General features: G+C 57.3%; 1 protein-coding gene across 4 annotated transcripts in view; it reads left to right on the forward strand.

Moving 5' to 3' along the window:
- The window catches only part of PRKAG2 (protein kinase AMP-activated non-catalytic subunit gamma 2), a gene marked incomplete at its 5' end in the record, with an annotated part of 167235 nt that overhangs the window by 12350 nt on the left and 135827 nt on the right, over positions 1-19058 (forward strand). The window contains one exon of one of the 4 annotated variants that reach the window (XM_081147787.1): positions 18353-18771. The exons of 2 other annotated variants lie outside the window; for them this stretch is intronic. Of the gene's footprint in view, positions 1-18352; positions 18772-19058 lie in introns of those variants that run through there. One more of the 4 variants, XM_081147786.1, reaches the window with a different exon arrangement.

Genomic DNA, 19058 nt, shown 5'->3' on the forward strand with positions numbered 1-19058 from the left:
CGGCCTCGTGGGAAGGAAGGGAAACGCGGGGCCTTCGGGAATCCAAGTGCTCAGTTCACTCTGTGAGCTGATTCCGAGAAACCCGAGCGGATCCATTATATGGGCAGATCTTGCGGGAGCCGCCGACGGCCGAGGGACAATTTTCAGGCAGACCGTGCGGTCCGTTGGGGCCACTTTTTTAGGAACGTTGTTGTGTTTGTTGCTTTTTACTCCTGCATCTCCTACCTGGGAAAGTTATTTCGGCTTTTTGCTTAGACTCATTGGCTGGTAAGAGCCTCACAGAGATGGCAGGAGATAGTAAAAATTTTTCTTTAAAAATATGTCTTTATTGATTTCAGAGAGAGGAAGGGAGAGGGAGAGAGAGCGAAACATCAATGATGAGAGTCATTGATGGGCTGCCTCCTGCCCGCCCCCTGCTGGTGGGGATCCAGCCCGCAACCCGGGCCTGTGTCCCGACCGGGAATTGAACCGTAACTTCTTGGTTCATGGGTCCAACGCTCAACCACGGAGCCACGCTGGCCGGGCAGGTGGGGATCTCGGCAGGCTCCAAGCCCCAGCTGTCTAGCAACTGACCCCCCCCCCCCGCACCAAACCACGGAGCCCTATAGCCCGAAGGACATGCGTGGAAGGGGCGAGGGTGTCTACCTCCAACCACTGGTCCGGGCTGATTACAGATCCTTACGTCTGAAGTCCAGCTGCTGATGGCTCTCCCTTGGGCACAGCCGCCTGGCGCCAGGCGGACCTCCCCCGCCTAGCTCTGTGTGCCTCGGGGGTCCATGTGGCAAGAGAAGGAAGGTCCCGAGTGTCACCAGGACCCTGACTCACCTTCACAGCCCTCCGTTCCCAGCAGACGTTCCTTAACAGCAGTGATCAGTCCTTGGCTAATGGGGAACTGACGGGCCTTATGAGTTTTTTTAATGCCCCTTTCCAAAAATTGTACTGGTTTGTCTTCAGATCCCTAACGGAATACCAGCTTATGCAGAAAGCCGAAATAAAAAGACAACCGCAAGCCAGTAGCTTCTCTTGTCATCCACTTTTCCTGTCCCTGCCCTGTATCTCTTCCCGTCCTTTGTTTCCTTACAGCTAGATTTCACCGAGCTTGAAAAACCTGCCTTCTGACCCAGTTCTGTTCCCCGTGGTTGCCACACAGGCCAGGAGGCCCTGGCAGGGCGAGTTCCCGTGGGGACGCTGTCCCTGGTGCTCGGGGCTGATCCACTCCTTTCTCAGACTATTATTAGGTCACCTCTGAGCGAAGTCGTGAAATACTCTGTTATCGGGCACTGTGCTCGGTGCTCGGCACCGCGACAGCCCCTTTCACATACTTTGCCATTTAACTCTTTTTATTTTTACATTTTTTTTGGTTAACCTTCACCTAAGGATATTTTTTCCATTGATTTTTAGAGCGAGTGGAAGGGAGAGGGGGGGGAGAGAAAGAGACAGAGAGAAACATGGATGTGAGAGAGACACATTGATTGGCTGCCTCCTGCACACGCCCCAACCAGGGCTGGGGGTCAAACCTAGACCCCAGGTATGTGCCCTTGACTGGAATTGAACCCTCCAGCCTGCGGTGTATGGGCCGACGCTCTAACCACTGAGCCACACCAGCCAGGGCTTGTCATTTAACTCTTGCCCCACTCTGCCTGGTTCCTATGATCGGCCCCACGTTTACAGTTGGGGAAACCGAGGCTCAGGCAGACTGAGTCTCTCACGAGGGGCCGGGCCCGCGTTTGAAGCAGGCGAGGTCGTCTCCCAAGTCCGTGCTCTTTCCCTGGCGAGATTCCTTCTCACTCTCCCCTCGAATCCGGATGGGGTGCTGGGACCGCCGCAGGACGGGTGTGGCCTGTCACCCACGTGTGCACCCCCGAGGACCCTTCATTGTAAAGACCCTGAGGATGATGGGGGGGGGGGCTTTGGGGACCTGGGTTTCCCCGCCTGCGGCGTCCCTAACCAGCCGAGCTCCTCGGCATCGCTGAGCCCAAGTCGCCTCATTCGTAAACGCGCAATGAGAATAGCTACCCGAGGGCTGGCAGGAGGCGGAAATGGCATCGGGCGAGGGGCCGGCATGTAGCAAACTTGAGCATGTAGCAAACTTGAGTGAGGCGTAATTACTAAAGTGTCAACGCCTTCCGTGCTTGGCTACAATGTTGCAGGAGCGCCGAGAGCAGGGGCGTAGGACGGGGCTGCGGCTCCAGGGTTGTCCTGCCGCCGTGCCCTCCCTGCAGTGCGTTTTCCCTTAGTGCCGCGTCCTCTGTAAGGAACACGGTGTGAGTTAGGCAGGCGGACCGGCAGGTCTCCTCGGTCCGTGGGGTGGGGGCGTGGAGCTGGGCTCCGTTCCCGGCCTCTTCTGCCCTCACTTTTCCCGCCCCTCCTCCCTCCCCCGTCCCTGCTGGCGCATCCCACGCGCACCTGATCCCCCGGCTGCCTCAGTCGGGGTGCGCGGTGGGCTGTGGAGGGCGGGGCGGGGTGTGGGCAGCAGGTGTGAGGACAGTGGGATGCAGACGGTGGGTGCGGACAGAGGGGTGTGCGTGGTGGGGTGGCTGGGATCCTGGAGCTCAGCCCCAGCCCTGGAGGAGCGGGGTCACGAGCGGCGCAGGGAAGCTGTCCCTGCCCGGAATCTGGGCCCCTGCGTGTCCCTGGCTCTGGGGGCTCCTGTGCTCTCATCTCTTTCTTGAGGCAGGTTTGGGAATCCGAGGAGGTGGCACAGAGGACAGGGACCCTGGTTCCTGGCGGTCCTCGTGGACTGAGTGCAAGGGAGCCAGGAGAGCCGCGTCTAGTCCCAGCTCAGCTGTGCAAACTGGGGCGGGGTCACCCAGCCCCGTGGCCTCATCTAGCAGGACTTTAAGGCCCCCTGAAATGTGAGGCGGTTGCCTTTCATCCCCTGGCAGAGGCCAGATCCCCCTGGCCCGACCCTTGCCGGGCTGGGGGCTACACAGTTATCACGCGGTTCTTCCTCCCAGGGGACCGGAATCTGTCTCCAGGTGTCCATGATGTGCCAGGCGACACCCACGGGTGCTCGAGGGGGGCTGCCCTTTGGTCTGGGGATCTGGGCCAGGCCTCCCATGGGGCCCCCGATGGAGTTGGTGACCACACCACCCAGGCCCCTGGGAGTACGTGCTGCTTAAGCACTAGAGGTTACATGCATGAGTGTGTGTGCATGTGTGTGTACACGTGTGTGTCTGTGCATGCGTGTGCATGTGCATGTATGTAGAGAGAGGGACTGAGAGAGAGAGAGAGAGAGACTAGGAAATGACAAATGCACTTGGTTCAGTTTTCTAGAATTTCCCTTCCTTTCCTCCCCTCCCCCTTCCCGGGTGGTGCATCCCACCATCAATTTTCTAGAATTTGCACCTTGAACCAAGCTCCTCGGAGGTTCGTTTTTCATGTGATCTGTAGAAAAGTGAGTGGCAGTGGCCGGGGGCCAGGAGGGCTCTTCCTTATGGTCCCAGCGGGCATCATGGTGATGTCGTGGGATGAAAAGCCAACCTGGGTAAAAACAAGTGGGTTTTGGCTTTGGGTTTGGGGCTCATCCCCGGTGTCCTCAGGCAGGCCACTGGCCTGGCGGGGAGGCCCCCGTTTCTGCGTCTGTGACGTGAGGGGGGCTGTGGTTTGGGGGCAAGAAGCGTCCGTCTCAGTTTGTCACATTCATTGTCCCTCTGCTTGCGTCCCGTTTCCTCAGCAGCAAAACGCAGCTGGTAATATTAGGTTAAACCGTAGGAAATACCCAGTATTTTCCCATTTTCTTAACCTAAAAAAAAAAAAAAAAAATTAATCTTACAGAATTCAACCTAAAGTCTGACCCATTCACCATATGAAATTGCCGAAATCATCCTATAAAAATGTATCTAAGAACAGCCACGTTTCAAAGATGCAAATTATTTTAAACAGCCACGTTTCAAAGATGCAAATTATTTTATTGTCAATCTGTGGGTTTGACCTCCCTCTGCTAAAAAAAAAAAAAAATTTAATAATCTTACAGAGTTCAACCTAAAGTCTGACCCATTCACCATATGAAATTGCCAAAATCATCCTATAAAAATGTATCTAAGAACAGCCACGTTTCAAAGATGCAAATTATTTTATTGTCAATCTGTGGGTTTGACCCCCCTCTGCTGAAACCAAGCGCCTCTTCCCTTCTCCCGACTCCTGCTCCTCAGTGAGCGACACTTACAGCCAGTGTGCTCTCGGCTGGTATTCGAGACCCGGGGCGGGGATGGGGGGGGCGGCCAGGCCTCACCTCTCCTTTTCGATCTCGCTCTCCATGGGGCTCGTTGAAGCTGCCTCTGCCGCCTCCTGCCCTCCAGCCAAGGGGAGCATAGGGGAGCCCCTCATCTGCGCAGAGACAGGGCACGGCCTCTGCTCCCCTTCTCGTCTGTGCCCCGGGGCAGCACGGGCTTGGCGGTGCCCTCAGGTCACAGGAGATGACAACACAGAGTAAGACATGCGGCCGGGTGGGGTGGAAACGTTCGCTCTGGTCCTCCTGGCCCGGGAGAGCCCCCAGGCCGTGTCCTCTAGGGCCCCGCAGGACGTCAGGGGTTAACGGTTCTCGGTTTGACAGTGAACGGCAGGAAACCAGAAGCCTGTCATTTTTGCTGGACAGGGGAATACAGACATTTCTCTGTGCACCGAGCCCCGGAGAGAAACCTAACGGTGTCAGAAAGCAGCGTGCCCACAGCGGAGCTCGGAGCCCGGGTCTCAGAGCCCAGGACTGAGGTTGCTGGAGCAGCTTCACTGGCCGAGGCGGGGACAGCAGGGCAGGGGTGGGGTGGGGTGGGGGTGGGGGTCCAACAGGTTCCAGAAAAGGGGAAGCTGCCGGTCAAAAGCAGAAGCGCCTTGTGCCAGAGGCCCCAACCCGAGGGCCTCACGGTGGTGGTGGTGGGGGGGGGGAGAAACTAGCTCTTAGCAAACTGCCCAAGGGCGGTGCAGGAGCCGGAAAACTCTCTCCAGCTCCGGAAAGCTGTGGGTTTGGCTTTTTGCAGGATGAGGCCCCAGCTATGGTCATAACCAGGCTGGACTCTGATATGCGCCAAGTTCCTTGGCTTTGTGTTTTTCAGTATTTCCTTACCGGGCCGTTAAAATCTGGTAGCCCTGGCTGGTGTGGCTCAGTCAGTTGGGCATCGCCCTGTGCACCAAAAGGTCGCCCGCTCGATGCCCGGTCAGGGCACACGCCCAGGTTGCAGGCTCAGTCCCCATAGGGGGCGTGCAGGAGGCACTGATTGAGGTCTCGCTCTCCCATAGGTGTTTTTCTCTTTCTCTCCCTCCCTCTCTCTCTAAAAATCAATAAAAATGAGGGGGGGGAATCTGGTGGATGAGAGTTGTCTCAGGAGGGAAGAAGTAAGCCACCAACTCGTTTTTCAGAGAAGACAGCGCTGAACAGAATTTGCTGGAGGGGACACTCACTTCTGGGGGAAGCAGGTGGGGGTCATGGCCTTGGGGGCTGAGAAGCTGGCCTGAGGTCGTAGGGTGCAGCTCACCGAGGCCCCCTGATTCTCTGCTCTCATACCCGGCTTCCAGTAAGACCGTCAGCAGCTGGGCGGGAGGGTCGGACCTCGGGCATCTTTCCTTTTCTCTTGGGCACCAAAGTAGACACGGGGTGAAACTCCTGGTTGACCTTCCCTCTGCGCTTGGCTGGCAGACGACCAGGCGAGGCTGATGGTGGGGAACAGTGGGGGCCGGTGGGTCTGAGGAGCTCGGGAAACCTAGGGGTCCTGGGATCCGACCGCCGAGTTCAAGTCCAGGCTCAGGCGCCTCCGCTGACCGAGCTCCGACTGGTCTACCTGGCCAGGCCGACTGCGCCTCTGAGCGTCCGTTTCCCACTGTTTCGGTTCCTCTGGGGTCAGGCACAGCACAAGTGACCTTTTGTCTTTCTTTCTAAGATGAAGTGATTTTGTGTTCGCGGATGAGTTCCTCTGCCGTTTTAATAATCAGGCAGATCTGATCCCTCCTTCCAGGAGAAAGTTTGGGAGGGGCAGTTTCAATGAAATACTCAGGGAACTCCCCAGGCAGGGGGTCTGGCTTGTCCCGGGCCTGCCTGGCTTACACCCATCGTCTCGGGGGAACAATTCAGAATAGGTAACGATCGCCAGGCCTGGACCATCTGTGGCACAGGTCCCGGTGCCTCTCCTGCCCACTCTGCAGCCACTGGCCGCCAGCACCCAGGCCCCCTTGGCCTGTGGGGACAGGGTTCTCAGCTCCGTGGGCACCGCCGCCTGGGGCCTGCCCCTGCCCTGCGGCCCAGCGGTGCCCCTCTCTGTGACAGCTACGCTCTCCTCTAGAAAATGACAGCCTGCTGGGGGACGGGGCAGGGACTCACTCAGCAATAGTGGAGGTGAGGGGCTGAATTGTGCCCCCCAGAATGTGTCCGAGTTTAACCCCCGGTAACGGGGATGGAATTGGCTAAGATGAGGTCATAGAACAGAGTGGACCCTGGTCTAATATGACTGCGTCCTTACAAGGAGAGACGCAGACGCAGACACAGGCCACGTGGGGACAGAGGCAGAGGCCACAGAGGTTCTGCCACAATTCCGGGGTGACCTGCACCCACCGGACGCTGGAAAAATGAGAGAGGCTCCTCCTTCCAGGTTTCAGACGGAGCCCTGCCGACGCCTTTATTTCGGACGTTTAGACTCCAGAACCAGGAGAGAATACATTTCTGTATTTGGCCCTGGCCAGTTTGGCTCAGGGTCCCGGGTTTGATTCCGGCCAAGGGCATGTGCCTCAGTTGCAGGCTCGATCCCCGGCCTGGTCCGGGCTGTGTGGGAGGCAACCAATGGATGTGTCTCTCTCACATCGATGTTTCTCTCTCTCTCTCCCCCTTCCACTCTCTCTGAAAAGCAATGAAAAAATATCCTCAAGTGAGGGTTAAAAAAATATATTTTTTTTCCCCTGTGGTTTGAAGCCACCCAGTTTGTGTTCTTTGTTACGGCAGCCGGGAAGCGAATATTACAGGTTTTGTGTGTGTGTGTTTGTTTGTTTTATTTTTACCCTCTGTCTTTTTGCCCTCCTGGCCTTCTAGACAGAGACAAATAGAGACAGGGAGAAACTGAGGCACAGAGAGCCTTGACCACAAACTTCCCCACCAGGCTCCTGGTATCCGGAGATCCCTGGGACTCTGGCCACAGCAGGGGCCACATGCAGGGACGCGGGTGGTTGCCAGCACTGCCTGAGTCTGTGTGGGAGAGAGCGGAGCACTGGGCAGCCAGGAGCTTTCTCCAGGAAACCTTCTCCCTGGGCAGCTGTGCCTCCGTCTCCGGGCCTGAGCGCGCCAGGGGGGCGGGGTGTGCCCGAGCCTGCTCCTTCCTCCAGCACGGCTACACCTCTCCTTCCCATCACAGCTCACAGACAGCTTCCTAAACAGTAATTAATTTTTATTCAGAGCTGTGCAGCCACTGCTGGGAAGAGGCCCGTGGGAGCAGGAAGCCTGGGCCAGGACCTGCCTGGGCCAGCTCCGTGCTCCACCAGCCCCACCCCCTTCCTTCCTCACCTGCCCCAGGATGGGCAGGTCCTCGCCGGCTGTGAAGGTCAAACCAGAAGATGTGTGCAAACTGAACTGGAACAGGCTCTTTAAAGCTATTAATTGTCTTTAATTTTGTTTTCTTTCGTGTTGAGATGGATCAGGAAATGTCAGGTGTTTGTCTGAGGTTGGATCTGACCAGTCAGTGCACAGATACTACCTTCCTCAGCCTGCCCTTTGCAGTTTGGTTCTACAGCCTGGGATGGGGCACAGGGTGAACCCCACACAGCCTGGTCTAAGGGCTGCTGGGCTGCAGGCACTGGGCTAGTGGCAAAGAGATAACAACTGTCTATAAAAGCAGCTGTGAGTTGTGATGCTTGCCAATGGCGGTGGTGTAAATACTCCTCCCACGGCAGTTGTCACTCAGTGGAGCTGGGAAGAGATGCTCCCAGTGCACTCCAGGAGCCTGCATGAGCCCCTTCCACGTGCCGGCATCACAGGGGTGCACCTCCTTGTCTCTTGACCTGGATCCCCAGAGGATGGAGGCGTGTAGAATACAGAGCCAGGAGGACATGCTCAGCTGGGAGCGGAGAGCAGGCCGGCCCAGCCCTCACGAAGCATGTGGGCACCTTGCCACTTGTGTTTACCAGATGGCCCTGTATCGCTCTGGAAGATAAAGGGATGTGAGTCTGCGAGGCCCCAGCGCGGGGATGGAGAGGGGAGGCACCAGTGTGGGGGCAAAGCCTGGCAGAGTGCTCCGCTGGGGCCTCAGGCTTCAGGCGCCCGTGGGAAGGAGCAGTTCCTAGACAGAGAGGCTGGGAGAAGCATCTGAGAGGCTGTGGTCCCTTGAGGATGTGGCTTGAAGAAAGGAACAGAGCTGATAATGGGAGGGAGAGTCACCTAACACCTACTAGCCTAATTCCCATCTTTACCTGTAGCTCCCCTCCCTTCCCCAGCCAGTTAACCACACCTCTCCCCTGGCCGGAGGGATGTTACCAGCAGCCCAGGGCCTCCCTTTGGGGACTTTGCCAAGAAGGAACGTTTCTGCCAGGCCTGCTCAGCTGCAGAGCGAGGCTGGTGTCTGGAGCGTGGTGCTGCTGTGTGCCCAGCGTGACACCTGAGGTACAAGGGCCCCCGCTCGGGGCTGCGGTCTTCCTGCACAGCGCCCGTGGTTTCACTGGGGAGTCCCGTATCCATTTCTCCCTCACAGGTGTCCCCGCAGGCACAGGCTCTGCACGGTCAGCCTCATCGGCAGCCTTTCACCCCCACGCCCACGTTGATTATAAGAGCCTTGGTGGTTTTGCTGAGAGCAATTGAATAAACAGGTGGGGACGCACAGTCATGTCACTAAAACACAGATCCCCTTGCAGACCACCTGGGTCCCATTCCCAGCTGTGAGCTCGGGTGGGCCTCCCTCACCTGTGACCTGCTTTATGAAACAGTTGTGGAAACATCCGAGGGCCACATTTGTTACATGTTCACATCCTAAGTGTAAATATGTAGCAAGTAGCACGTGCTATTTATTGAATCCTGGGGTGATCGTAAGACGATTCATAGCTCACTTAGCTACACACATACACGTATACACAAGTACACACATTTGCATATATGTACACACACACATACATGTGTGTACACATACACATATACATGTGTGCATTTGCACGTGGACTGAAATGTGGGATGCATAGGGTAACCCCAAATTCAACCATTCACACCTGCGCAATTTTTATCCCAAGTACTACTTTTTAACCCAAATCTATTCTTCGAAACATCCTAAGACTGGCAGATGTCAAAAACAGACGTGGCTCAGTAGGAACTGTAGAAGCAGATACAACACTGGGGGAGTCGTGTCCATCAGGGAGCCACCTGAACTCACCTCCGTGACCCAAGGGGCGGGGCTTCTCTCCAGAGCCTGCTGCCGGCCCTCTGACAGGATGACCACTGACTTCCTTGCTCTGGTGGCCACACACGTGGCTGTGGGAGAATCTGGCCCCAGGATGAAGGGACAGGGGCCCTGAGCAGTAGACTCTGGGGGTGCTGGGGGTTCCCAGGAGCAGGAGAGCTTGGGGCCCTGACATTGGGGTTTTGGAAGGACTCTGGCCTCTTAGGTGGGCCCTTGTTCCCACAGCAGTGATTTTTTGGCAAATGCCTCCGCCACCGCCTCCCGCCCTTGGTGTCTGGTCACTTGGCACCCTCCAGGGCGTGGGCACCTTGGGTCAGGACTCCTCCCCCGATGGGAGATGGGAAGAGGGTGAGTTCCCATCTGCTCCTAACCAGAGTGTCGGCTTCGGCCCAGATGTTTGAACGGGGTCCAGGTCTTCCTGACCTTGAGCCTGCCGACTCCCAGTGAGTTTATTTTGTGGGTTTGTTTGGCAATCAGTGGTCTCCAGCTCCAGTCCGAGCCTCCGTGGGAGGCCCGCCCCAGCGTGAATGGAGAGAGGCCGCGCGGTTCTCAATCTGAAGGAGAAAAGATGCAGAAACACGCTCGTTCTCTTTGGAAGCACCCCAGTAAGACAGCTCTTCAGCTCTGCTCCAGAAAGTAGTATTTTGGGGGCGACATGAGTTATTAAACTTTTGGGAAAACAGCAAGAGGGCCACGCATTCCAGAAACATAGCAGCAGCTACAGCCGTGTGATGGCTCGGCCTGTTCAAGGCCACAGACCCCGGGCCGGCCGGCCAGCGGCTCCCTTCGGAAACCACAGGCCAGGAGCACGGTGCTCAGAACATACGCAATCAAACACGGCCCTGCTGCTGGCTTCCGTCTGCTTTTAAAAAAAAATTTTTTTTTTTTAAATATATCTTTATTGATTTCAGAGAGAGGAAAGGAGAGGGAGAGAGAGAGAGAGAAACATCAATGATGAGAGAGTCATTGATCGAGCCCGCAACCCGGGCATGTGCCCTGACTGGGAATCGAACCCCGATCATCTGGATCCTAGGTCGACAGTTAACCGCTGAGCCACGCCCAGCCGGGCTGCTTTTAAAAAGTTTTTTAAGTAATGATATATTTTATTGAAAATAAGAAGAAAGAAGAAAACCACCACATCGAGCAACGATTAATGTAGGTTTTAATCACAATTAGAAATAAAATTTGAGTAAACAGTTATATGGTGCCTTGGATATTTGAACTATGTAAGTCATGTGCTATAAAATCGGATCTCTGATAGTAACCAGATAATATCTTTCCTGTTGCATTTCATTTAATTTATAATTTTTTTAAAAAGGTACGTTGCCGTTGAGCGTCAACCTAAGATCCAGGAGATCGTGGTCCGATTCCCGGTCAGGGCACAGGCCCGGGCTGCAGGCTCGATCCCCAGTTGGGGGGGTGCAGGAGGCAGCCGATCAATGACTCTCATCAATGATGTTTCTCTCTCTCCCTCTCTCTGAAATCAATACAGACATACTAAAAAAATAAAAATAAAAAAGGTAGGTGCCTAACAAAGCAGGTTATCTTTGTGCGCTTTTAATCACTCAGCCATTTGGCTTTATATGCCCACGTTACGACTTATTCCAAACATGCGGCTCATTGGTTCCGCCTGCGCGCTGCGCCTGTGCGTGGCCTGCGTGGAAACATGTAGGCGTTGCACACTTACCTCCCTGCACACGAGCCTGTGCCCCCTCGAAGGAACAGACACGTGTGTGTTCGCGTGAATGTGCAAACCCTGGCCCACGCGTGTGTACGTATTTTCCATGCCCGCCGCGTGGGCCCGTCGACCTGCACCCAGACTTGTAAACCGAGGTGGGGCCAGTTCAGCAGCCGCCTCAAGACCTTGGAGGCCGCCCCACCCGTGACCTGTTCTCTGTCGTGACGACACGCTCCCCCGGGATCCTTAGGATCAGGGAGTCACTGAAGAGGGAAATTGCAGCCATGGCCGGTGTGGCTCAATGGTTAGAGCGTTGGCCTGCGCACCGAAGGGTCACGGGTTCGGTTGCCGGTCAAGGGCACGTACCTGGGTTGCAGGCTCCATCCCTGGCCCCCGTCAGCGTGGAGGCAGCCAATCCATGTGTCTCTCACATCAGTGTTCCTCTCTCTCTCTCTCTAACATTGATGTTTCTCTCTCTCCCCCCCTCCACTCTCTCTAAAAATCAATGGAAAAAATATCCTCAGGTAAGGAGTAACCAAAAATAAAGGGAGGGAGGAGAAGAGGGAAATTGCACACGGAGCGCTGGAAGTGAGCTGTAGGCATGCTTCAGGGTAGCAGGGGCAGGCTGCCCTTCGTCTTTGCTCTTCCCCCAGCCCACCCCGCACCCCCTGCCGGTGGTTCATCACCCCGCGCTCCTGTGCATCCCCCTATTCTCGGGGTTCAGGGGCCATGCTCCCGGCTCTGCCCTGAAATCTCTCAACCACCCGGCAGTCGCTGTGCATTTACTCGGCACCTCCCACTCTCCCACTAACTAACTATTCACATTTGACATGAGGGGAACCTGATGCTCGGAGAGAGGGTGGGCGTCCAGCCTCCACAGGCCTCATTAGGGGGAAGCCAAGTCTCCCTCTTGAGCCCCCCCGCCCCCAATCGTGCAAGAATCCTCAGGCCCAGAGCTCCAGGGAGCACCCCACACAGCCCCCTCTGTTGTGGCTTTCTGGGCCACAGGGTGTCACCAGGGAGGGAGTCACCAGCCGGGTCCCTGTGGGGATCTCCCTGGAGGCCCAGCGACTCCCCCGTTCTCAGCGGCCTTGCAGGTGTGGCCCTTGGGGCTCAGCGCCCTGGGGGCCGGGACGGAGCCCTGCGGGGGTGCCTGTCAGACCACCGCCTTCCCTCCCTGGTGGTTACCAGGCAGGAGGCAGCAGGCCTTTCCGCGTTTCCCTGGTGGAAGGGAAACAGCGTGTGGGCGGAGGGCTCGGTTAACCACGAAGTGGGGTTAAAACGTAACACGTGAGCGAGGCGTGTCGAAGCGTCCCAAGTTGCAAACGCGGTTGTCTTACGCGCACCAGGTACCGAGTGCGAGACGCTGAGAGAAAAGTGCGGAGTGTCAGGCTCATCACTTTCTAGTTGGGGAAACTGAGGCCCCAAGGAGCAGGGGAGGCAGGGGACTTGGGCACAGGGCTGCGGACGGCTCCTGAGCTGCAGACCAGCAGGAGAATTCCCACCCGATGGCGTCTCCGGGCCGCACCGCCTGTCGCGTGTCGTCCGGTTTCGTGTTTCTTTATGCTGTGCTGTTCTTTCCCCTCCTTCGTCCCTTTATTTGGCTCATGGCTGGAAAAAAAATATCACTACATCTGTTTATTCTTTTTAAAAAAATATATGTTGCCCGGCCGGGCGTGGCTGAGCGGTTGAGCGTCGACCTAGGATCCAGGCGATCAGGGTTCGATTCCCGGTCAGGGCACATGCCCGGGTTGCGGGCTCGATCAATGACTCTCTCATCATTGATGTTTCTATCTCCCTCTCTCCCTCTCCTTTCCTCTCTCTGAAATCAATAGATATATTTAATTAAAAAAATAATAAAAAAATAAAGTATAAAAGATAGTTTAAAAAAAATATATGTTTTTATTGATTTTTTTAGAGAGAGAAAAAGGGAGAGGGAAAGAGAAACATCAATGATGAGAGTCATTGATCGGCAGCCTCCTGCACGCCCCCTGCTGGGGATCGAGCCCACAACCCGGGCCTGTGCCCTGATCGGGAAGCCAACTGTGACTTCTAGGTTCATAGGTCAACACTCAACCACTGAGCCACACCGGCCAGGGATGCATTTGTTTATTTTTTTTTTAATTATTTTTCTAGGTAGGTTTTTCCCCAGTGGTCACCAGGGGCTGGGGGCTAGGGGGTGGCATTTAAGCACATGTTCACTCCCGGAAGGTTAGGAAATGACCTGGTTAACATATTTGGCGGCTGCAAGTCTACAGGCCTGGTACCGGGAAAACTGTTTCCCGAAGACCAGGATGACGGCCTCAGGCTGCCCAGGCAGGTGGGCTCAAGGGGACAGACCGAGGCCAGAGGGCCGAGCCGGGCAGAGTTGCTGTGTTGCCCGAGCGCGGGGCCCTCTGCAGTCTAGGAAACGCCGCTTCTGGGGTTGTGCAATGTGGTGGCCCCGCTGACCCCCGCCCAGCTCGCCTTCCTCTCCCAGGGCTGGGTCTCCTGTGTCACCACAGTTGCTTCTAGAAATAGAGGAACCGCCTGGAGAGAGAGGGCAGGGAAGAGAAAATTCATTTTCTAGTGTTTCCTGGGGCTCGTGCCCTCCCCTGGGCCCGCAGGTATGCCCAGAGTCCCAGGCTCCGCAGCACCCCCGTTCCTACTCCTGCACTGCTCTCCTGAGTGTCTCTCTTCTCCCAAATCCACTCTGCCAGAGGAGCTCGCCATGCGCACCGTTAAGCGCCCTGTGGTTTTGTTTTGGGGGGTGGGGAACCAAGGGCTTGGGGTTCACATGAGCCCACACCCCTGCTCCCCTAGTCCAGAAAAATATTCCTCCTTGCCCAGGCCCCCTGGGGGGCGGGCGAGGGGGCGCGGAGACAGACCTTGGACCTTTCAAAGTCAGGCGGACAGGCCCATAAAGGAACTTTAGCTGGACATAGCGACTAATGATCATTAGCATCGTAAAGAGAAACCGGGAAGGTGTTAAAGCTCAAAAGCTCTCTGGCAGCTGAGGAGGTGGGATTGCCGGTCAGCCCTTGGGACCTTCTAAGCAATCGTTCCTCTTTCCCCCTCAACTTTACGGTCCCCCCTTTCCCAGCACGGCTTCTTATCTTTAAAAAATATTTACTTTATTTCTATGCATGTCCGTTCGATATGGGGTGTTTGTGTATAATTATTGACCACTGCTCTGCCTCTCTTCTGAGGCCCAGTAGATCTTTGGGGAAACTTTTGGGGTGCAGGTGACATGTGGCTGTCGGGGGCATCCCTGGGGTCTGTCGGCCACCCCTACGAGCTGCCAATTTTCTTTTTTTTGCACCCACAGAAAAGTAGCCTCGGTTTAAAAGGACGAGTGAAGACCCTTCTCTTTCGCTTCAGTGTTGTTATAGATGGCAGTCTGGAGGGAGAATCGCCCGGTACCCTGTGTGATCTGTGTTGGTTTCAATTAAATCGGGAAGGCTGGTGCGTGTTAAGCAGCAGCCTGGGCTCCTGCCACCTGGGTGGCCCAGAACCTTCTTCTCGGCGGTGCCTTTGAGGCGGTTTTAGGTCACAGACGGTCGGAACTGAAGCACCTGCTTGAGACTGGCCAGGCTCAGCCCCTCGGCACTCGGCTATGGGTGAGCCAAGCCTGGCGTGTGGCTTAAATGGAAGATTGAGTGCTCTGAGCCTTCTAGAGCCTTCCAGGGCCCTCATGGCCTGTCCAGGGACCAGAGTTCAAGGACCCTTCCAGCCAGCGCCAAGGCGGCCGCAGAAGGGGAGCATGGTGTTAAGGGAGCGGCCTGTCTTGTTTTTAATGACGATGTCGACTTCCCAAGTGCCAAACGCTTCCCGCTGGAGGTAGGGACACTGGCTTCCCAGAAGGCAGGCTCCTCCCTCTCTGTCCCAGGAGCTTTCTCCCCGATTGGCCTGTGAGCTCGGATGAGACATTCGGTGAGACCCCGGGCAGCATTCAGTACATCGCGCGCTCCACCGAGCCATGGGGCGGCCCTAAGGGTCAGCAGGATGGGTTTGTGCTGGATTCCTGGGATGCTGAGAACTGCAGCCCAGGTCTGTTACATGGGTGCAGGGGGTGGGGTCCCCTTTCACGCTTGTGTGACTTGTGCTTCTAGTCTCCTGTGTCACATGCACAGCCGAGGTGACACTGTGCCACAATTCCCAGGTCACCTGCAGTTCTTTGAAGTCACTGCCTGGTTGGCCGTGGTTCCCAAGACCACCACGCGGGGCTCCATCGGAGCGTAGTCGGCAACACTCCCATTGGGCCCCCCGGGTGCCGTCTGGTCCTTCCCCAGGGCTGCAGGGGGCTCTTTGTGCAAAACCTTACCCATTTCTCTGGTGCAGGTCGAGATAGCTTATGTCAACACCCAGCGCTAAAAATACACTAAAAAAATCAATTTCAGCCCTGCTGGCATGGCTCAGTGATTGATCGTTGACCCATGAACCAGGAGGTCAGGGTTCGATTCCCGGTCAGGGCCCAGGCCCAGGTTGCAGGCTCGATCCCCAATCGGGGGGCGTGCAGGAGGCGGCTGATCGGTGATTCTCTCTCATCACTGATGTTTCTCTCTCTCCCTCTCCTTTCCTCTCTCTGAAATCAATAAAAACTTAAAAAAGTCAATTCCAGGGCAGAGGTAGGGTAATCACCAGCAGATGCCAGGGAAGCTGATCGGAGGTGGAGGGGGCCCCGCGAGGACTCCGGGCCGCAGCTTTGTGCAAGCAGGAGAGGTCAGAAGGTCAGGTGGCCGAGGCCAGGCCCTCTGGGCGTGGTGTACGCCCTGCAGAGCCTGGGTGTGTCCCGTAGGTAGCACCGAGCTGGTGTTTTGGTGGTTGTCTCATTTTGGCTTTGCTTTGTCTTTCCTGGTCTGCCGAGAGTGCGGAGAGGAATGCGCTTGGAAAACAGTGTTTAGGAACATTAATTAATGTGCGTGGGAGGAGGGTGACTCAGAGGCACGCGCCTCAGGCAGGAATGTCCCCGAGACCTGCGAGTTAGGCCAGCAGTGGCCCGGCTTTCCTAACGTCTTTGATTCATAAGGGTTTCTCCTTCAAGTGGGCTGACCTTGCCCGGCTGGTGTGGCTCAGTGGTTACGCATCAGGGTTTAATTCCTAGTTTGGGCACATGCCCGGGTTTCAGGCTCAGTCCCCAGTCGGGGGCGTGCAGGAGGCAGCTGATCAATGACTCTCTCATCATTGATGTTTCTCTCTCTCCCTCTCCCTTTCCCTCTAAAAAAAATAAAAATTAAAAATAAAATCATTTTAGAATAGAAAAGAGGGCTTCTGCCCGCCACTCTCCAAAATGGGCGGGTGGAACAGCCCTGAGCCTGAAGATGAAGCGGGCCCGTGGGGAGCTTGGAGGCGAGAGTACACGCCGGTGAAACAATAGCCATATCTGTGGCCTGGAGCTTGCAGGCCGGAGCAGAGCTGTTCATGCTGCCGAGGCTCCGACGGGTGCTACCAGGCACCCGAGACGTGAGCTCGCGGGCGCTCAGCCCCGGGAAGCCGCTCTCACCCCCTGGCTCGTTTCCAGGCGCTGGTCCCCTCCTCGAGTCTGAGCCTCGGAGCGCTTTGGACGGTGCGGCCCATTGTCCTGGCGTCCCGGCCGATCCGCCCGCTCGTCTGTGTGCTTTGGAAGGAAGGGCACGTTACTAACACAAGCCCGGCTAAGCCAGCGAGGTGAGTGCCAGGGCCAGCCGGAGAAAATATTTTCCTTGGCCGGGTCTCTGGCGGATGCCCGCAGGAGCTGCCCGGGGGTGGCGCCCCCTCGCTCATCCCTAACCGGCGCCGCTCTCGGCTACGCCGTGAGTTGACGCCAGCGCTGGCCCTGGCTGTAGAGTCATCTCACAGGTCGCAGGCGGGTGCCTATTGTCGTCCAAATGCTTGCTTGTCTGACGTCCCTGCGACATGTACAGAGCAAGTGGTCTCACTCCGATTCTTGTCTCAAAGGAGCTACCAAGGCTCCGAGAAATGACGGAGCCGGGACTTGGGCCCAGGCTGTTGTCAGGGAACGTTCATGTTTAGGTCTGAGAGGACCCGGAGTTGCTTCAGGTGACACATGGCTCTTCGACAGCCAAGACAACGGCATTCCAGCTTAAGGTGACTTTCTCAGGCCATCAGCTGATCGGAGCCAGAACCTGGCGCCCAGAGAGACGTTGCCACCCTGCCCTGCCTCTGCTCCCTCCTGCCTCAGAATCAGCCTTTGGAGGGACAGGGACTGCCCCCCGACCCTTCAGTCCACGGGCCAGCGCTCTAACCACTGGGCAGCGCCGGCCAGGGCAGGTCACTCGGTGTCTTTGGAAGCAACTCCTCATTGCTAAAAAGACAGAGTTATTAGCCAGTTCTGTTTCGGGGTGGACGTCGCAGGATTCTGAAAGGGGACCCTCACCGTTGTCTCCTAACGACTCGAATCCGCTTTGTTCCCGGCCGGCTCGCACACCCCGTAGGGCAGGGTGTTAAGGGCTTACCCGGGATTCGTTTTAATCAGATGTGGTGAGACACCCAGACACTAGAATGCCTGTCCTAAGAAAGGAGCTCATTGTACTCACAGACCCCCAGAAACAGGCTCAGCAGGCCGCCGAAGGCCACACGGAGCAGCACCGGGGTGGGTCAGGAGGCAGGGTGACCAGGGGGAGATGCGTGCGGGGCCTTTCCTGTGGTTCCCTCGGGAAGGACCAGGTGCAGCTGGGTGAGCGGGCTCAGGACTGGCAAGTATGAAAAATTTCTGGGGTGGTCTGGGTGCAGGGACCACCCCTGGTTGTCCAGGATCAGCCCTGAGGTGATTAGGGCAGGGGGATCGCGGCCCAGGGAGTGAGAGCTGATGGAGGAGGTGAGGGGCGTGGGCTCTAGGTCGGCCGGTTTGCACATGGGGGGGGGTCCCAGGTGAGCACTTGACTCTCTCCAGGGACTGGCTGACCCTGGGAGGGGTGGGCAGTCCCTCCAGAGTCCTCAGGGCCCCGGATGCCAGAGCTTCAGAGTTACAGGGGATAGGACATGTCGCCTTCCAGATGTTTATAGGTTGTCCAGGTGGGGTTGGGGGACCAGGTTTCAAATGGAGATTTCACTCGCAGAACCTCTTGGAAGGACCTTAGCCACCATCCTTGGCAGAGAGAGAACTTCTTTCTCTCTAGGCCGAGGTCAGGGAGCTGCAGGGAGTGTCCGGGTTTCCTCCAAAGCTAACCGGCCTTTGCCCGACGGGACCTGGGGACAGCGCAGGGGGCTGTGCCGCCGGAGGGCCTGGAGCCCAGATGCCAGCAGCTGCCCCCTCACCCTCCTCTCCTGCCTTCCCTCGCCTCACTGCCTGTCTTTTTAAAAGACCGGGCTCGGCCCTCCCTCCTGCAGACCTGCCTGTGGAGTAAGGAGGTGCCTCCCGGCAGCCGGCCGCAGATGGTAATGACAGAGCGCGGCCCATCCACGGGCGCTCCTGCCGGGGCTCTGCCTGCCTAGGAGCCCTCGCTCGCCCCAGCCGGCGGGACCGTCGCCCGCGCGCTCAGGCCAGCTCCTGCTGTCTGCCCGCCGGCCGCGTGTCGCTCGGCTCCGGGAGCTGGGAACGTGCCCAGCCTGGTCCCCATCTGTTGCAGACGGAGCAGCGGCGGCCGGGAGAGCAGCTGAGCCCCAGCGTTGGCTGGGCCGACGGCCGGACGGGCCCCGCCGGGGCTCATGGGCCTCGGAGCTCGGCGGCGGGGTCCTGGGCGCTGGGAGCGCTGTCTCGCGGGGGGCACGCGGCCCCGCACTGCCGCTGAGCGCCTGGGAGAGGACCGCTCGGGCTGAGTAAGCAGACCCTCCGAGCTGGGTGTCGCGTGCGTGGGGACTGGCGCCCGCCCGTGTGCGCGCGTGAGGCGTTTTCCTGTCCGTGGCTCTGTCCCCTCCGTGGGCGCGACCGGTGATGGCGGCTTGCCGTGTGGGCCTGCGGGGGCCACTTATTCGATGAAGCACCCCCAGAGGCGCCGCGTGTTCCCTTGCTGCCTCGGAGCCCTGGTTTTCTCCTTACGTAACTTTTCCTGGTGGCTCACGGAGCGTGACTGGGGAAGGCGCGGGTGTGCGTGCGTGTGTGCCCG

The sequence above is a fragment of the Miniopterus schreibersii genome (assembly GCF_964146895.1).
Source record: "Miniopterus schreibersii genome assembly, chromosome: 9".
Classification (NCBI taxonomy): domain Eukaryota; kingdom Metazoa; phylum Chordata; class Mammalia; order Chiroptera; family Miniopteridae; genus Miniopterus; species Miniopterus schreibersii.